Here is a 5,000-nt window from a genome sequence, read left to right on the forward strand (position 1 = left end):
TATGTTAATTCAACTAGAAATTATTATTTCGGCATCTTAACTAAAATAGAAGTTACACGCAGTCCTTTAACATAATGTTGTCATTTTACACAGTTGACTTACATGATTACATTGTGCATGTTCATTTATACAATTATTTTTCAACATGTCCTCAACTGGGGTTTGAACTCACAACCTCTTGGTTCACAGCATTCCAATCTTCCCGCATTACAGCCATGTCTGTGTCAATAACTGATCTAACCTGTGTTGCTACAATTTACACTTCAAAGTAAATCTTAGCTCTGTTAAAAACACACGGAAGAAAAACGACTATATTTACCATAGTGACTCAGGGGCAACAATAAAACAGAATAATATGCCCCAGCAACATTAGACAACCATACAGAAAAACCTCAAATTGTTGAAATAAGTCAAATCAAATCAATGGTGAGCGAATAGTCAGATGAACTGATAATTGACACAGCCATGGTGTCGTAGCAGGAAGCTCGGATGGCGTTGAATCGAGGTTGTGAGTTCAAATCACAGATGAGGACATGTTTGAATAATAATTACTGTATGAATGATCATGTACAGTATGTCAAGGTGTGTCAAATCTGTAAATGTAAAACATTGTATGTTAAAAGCACTGTGTGTGTAACTACTTTCACAGCCTTCGTTGGTTCAAATGCCTAAACAATCATTCACAGTTGAACGAACATGTGAGTCAACTTGAGCAAAAGCATCATTTTAAATTGACTGAATTTTTTTGCCAAAGTATTCTCAAATTGGAGCTAATTTTGGGCAACAATTTTTGTGTGGTTCAGGTAATACTATTAGTAAACAAATAAAAAGGCTGTAGAACCAGTTACTTGTTAACAATTAGTTGAAACAACTACATTTGTGGGTGTTTTTGTTGTTGTTTCCATCTAACCATTGTTACTGCTCTGGTGGAGTTGAGAGATGAATATACATTGAAAGATATGTTTATGTTCCAGCAATGACTGGAAACAGTTATGTTTGGGTCGCGTCCACATGCTCCTGCCCCTCTCCCGGTCCCGGTAAACCTCAGTAGCCGCATAAAACTGGATGCTTCCTTGCTGACCTTGTTTTCACCGGACGTTCCCGTTTCCATTCCAATGCATCGTGATGGGTTATGGTTGTGAGAATGACAAAGATACGGTTATAACCTGTTATTGGTGTGTACACTAGGTTATAACCTGTTATTGGTGTGGTTATATGGGTGTACAATAGGTTATAACCTGTTACTGGTGTGTACACTAGGTTATAACCTGTTATTGGTGTGGTTATATGGGTGTACACTAGGTTACAACCTGTTACTGGTGTGTACACTAGGTTATAACCTGTTATTGGTGTGGTTATTTGGGTGTACACTAGGTTATGGCCTGTTATTGGTGTGGTTATTTGGGTGTACACTAGGTTATAACCTGTTACTGGTGTGGTTATATGGGTGTACACTAGGTTATAACAAGTTACTGGTGTGGTTATATGGGTGTACACTAGGTTATAACCTGTTACTGGTGTGTACACTAGGTTATAACCTGTTATTGGTGTGGTTATTTGGGTGTACACTAGGTTATAACCTGTTATTGGTGTGGTTATATGGGTGTACACTAGGTTATAACCTGTTACCAGTGTGGTTATATGGGTGTACACTAGGTTATAACAAGTTACTGGTGTGGTTATATGGGTGTACACTAGGTTATAACCTGTTACTGGTGTGGTTATTTGGGTGTACACTAGGTTATAACCTGTTATTGATGTGGTTATTTGGGTGTACACTAGGTTATAACCTGTTACTGGTGTGTACACTAGGTTATAACCTGTTATTGGTGTGGTTATTTGGGTGTACACTAGGTTATGGCCTGTTATTGGTGTGGTTATTTGGGTGTACACTAGGTTATAACCTGTTACTGGTGTGGTTATATGGGTGTACACTAGGTTATAACAAGTTACTGGTGTGGTTATATGGGTGTACACTAGGTTATAACCTGTTACTGGTGTGTACACTAGGTTATAACCTGTTATTGGTGTGGTTATTTGGGTGTACACTAGGTTATAACCTGTTATTGGTGTGGTTATATGGGTGTACACTAGGTTATAACCTGTTACCAGTGTGGTTATATGGGTGTACACTAGGTTATAACAAGTTACTGGTGTGGTTATATGGGTGTACACTAGGTTATAACCTGTTACTGGTGTGGTTATTTGGGTGTACACTAGGTTATAACCTGTTATTGGTGTGGTTATTTGGGTGTACACTAGGTTATAACCTGTTACTGGTGTGTACACTAGGTTATAACCTGTTACTGGTGTGTACACTAGGTTATAGCCTGTTACTGGTGTGGTTATTTGGGTGTACACTAGGTTATAACCTGTTATTGGTGTGGTTATTTGGGTGTACACTAGCTTATAACCTGTTATTGGTGTAGTTATTTGGGTGTACACTAGGTTATAACCTGTTATTGGTGTGGTTATTTGGGTGTGCACTAGGTTATAACCTGTTATTGGTGTGGTTATATGTGTGTACACTAGGTTATAACCTGTTACTGGTGTGTACACTAGGTTATAACCTGTTACTGGTGTGTACACTAGGTTATAACCTGTTATTTGTGTGGTTATTTGGGTGTACACTAGGTTATAACCTGTTACTGGTGTGTTTATTTGGGTGTACACTAGGTTATAGCCTGTTATTGGTGTGGTTATTTGGGTGTACACTAGGTTATAACCTGTTATTGGTGTGGTTATATGGGTGTACACTAGGTTATAACCTGTTACTGGTGTGTACACTAGGTTATAACCTGTTATTGGTGTGGTTATTTGGGTGTACACTAGGTTATAACCTGTTATTGGTGTGTACACTAGGTTATAGCCTGTTACTGGTGTGGTTATATGGGTGTACACTAGGTTATAGCCTGTTATTGGTGTGGTTATTTGGGTGTACACTAGGTTATAACCTGTTATTGGTGTGGTTATATGGGTGTACACTAGGTTATAACCTGTTACTGGTGTGTACACTAGGTTATAACCTGTTACTGGTGTGGTTATATGGGTGTACACTAGGTTATAACCTGTTACTGGTGTGTACACTAGGTTATAACCTGTTATTGGTGTGGTTATTTGGGTGTACACTAGGTTATAACCTATTACTGGTGTAGTTATTTGGGTGTACAGTAGGTTATAACCTATTACTGGTGTGGTTATTTGGGTGTACACTAGGTTATAACCTGTTATTGGTGTAGTTATTTGGGTGTACAGTAGGTTATAGCCTGTTACTGGTGTGTTTATTTGGGTGTACACTAGGTTATAACCTATTACTGGTGTAGTTATTTGGGTGTACAGTAGGTTATAACCTATTACTGGTGTGGTTATTTGGGTGTACACTAGGTTGTAGCCTGTTATTGGTCTGGTTATTTGGGTGAAAATGTGGGATAAAGTATGATGAGGGTATGGCGTTCCTTATAAAGACATGCTCTGTTTTGGCACTGTTCACATAGATGAAAATCTTATTTTGCATACAGAAAGCTGCGTCAAATTCAGGAAATAGGCAGTATTTTGATCAGAAGATGAAGATTTTATGTCTATTCTTGGTATGTTAGTGTTTAGTTCTTTAGGTCCACTGTGTCCTGGTGGAAGTATGAATGTGGTTGAGGTCTATTTGGTTGGCACCAGAGATGTGACTGTAGGCTTGGCTTGGCTAGAGGCCCCTCACACAGCCCCTTAGTCACTGCGTGTGTATGTGTGTGTGTGTGTGTGTGCGTGCGTGAGTGTGTGTGTGTGTGCGTGAGTGTGTGCGTGTGTGTGTGCGTAAGTGCGTATGTGCATGCGTATGTGTGTGTGTGTGTGTGTGCGTGCGTGAGTGTGTGTGTGTGTGCGTGAGTGTGTGCGTGTGTGTGTGCGTGCGTGCGTATGTGCATGCGTATGTGTGTGTGTGTGTGCGTGCGTGCGTGCGTGTGTGTGTGTGTGTGTGTGTGTGTGCGTGCGTGCGTGCGTGCATGCGTATGTGTGTGTGTGCGTGCGTGCGTGCGTGCGTGCGTGTGCGTGCGTGCGTGTTTGGCTGCTGTCTTGTAACTGTAAGCCAGAATCATGTGGGTTTGCCTGGGAGATTAAGGAGGTTTTCTCTTCTTTGTTTTCCCCCCTCCTGCAGGTTGATGTTGCAACTTTCTGAGCAGTAGGCTGCATGTCAGATGTAGCATTGCGAAATACAGGAACTACAGTTGCGGTCAAATATATTGGCAGCCTTGTACTTTGCAATGGAGCAGCAGAATGTTCTGTTTACTGTCCACGTCAAGAGATTAACAGACAGTTATTTAGACAGAGATAGTTGTTCTAAATAGCTGTTCCGTGGTTTGTGAACCAATAGTAAAATGTTGGAAAGTCATAATTGAAAAGACATGGAAAAACATGAGATTATCATGCAGTATCTTGGCCGAGTACCTTAGAGGTACCTGCCAACATAGAGGAAGCAGCAACAAAACAGAACAGTTTCAGTGCGCCTTGGCACACAGTACCAGTCAAAAGTTTGGACACACCTACTCATTCCAGGGTTTTTCTTTATTTTATACTATTTTCTACATTGTAGAATAATACTAAAGACATCAAAATCATCAAATAACACATATTGAATAATTTAGTAACCAAAAAAGTGTTAAACAAATCCAAATGTATTTGACATGTGAGATAAGTACTGGTGGACATTATTTGCCTTGATAACAGCTTGAGGTAGTCAGCAGGGATGCATTTCAATTAACAGGTGTGCCTTGTTAAAAGTTAATTTGTGTAATTTATTTCCTTCTTATTGGGTTTGAGCCAATCAGTTGTGTTGTGACAAGGTAGGGGTGGTATACAGAAGATGGCCCTATTTGGTAAAAGACCAAGAACATTATTATGACAAGAACAGCTCAAATAAGCAAAGCGAATCGACAGTCCATCATTACATGAAGGTCAGACAATTCAGACAATTTCAAGAACTTTGAAAGTTTCTTCAAGTGCAGTAACTAAAA

The 5,000-nt window shown here is 39.8% G+C and overlaps 1 protein-coding gene across 1 annotated transcript in view; it reads left to right on the top strand.

Annotated features, from left to right (window-relative positions):
- Nucleotides 1-5,000, top strand: part of LOC110489589 (uncharacterized) — a 23,231-nt gene that overhangs the window by 707 nt on the left and 17,524 nt on the right. The gene's annotated exons all lie outside the window — the stretch shown is intronic.

The sequence above is a fragment of the Oncorhynchus mykiss genome, chromosome 15, assembly GCF_057628025.1.
Source record: "Oncorhynchus mykiss isolate SJ-2025 chromosome 15, ASM5762802v1, whole genome shotgun sequence".
NCBI classification, from domain to species: Eukaryota; Metazoa; Chordata; class Actinopteri; order Salmoniformes; family Salmonidae; genus Oncorhynchus; species Oncorhynchus mykiss.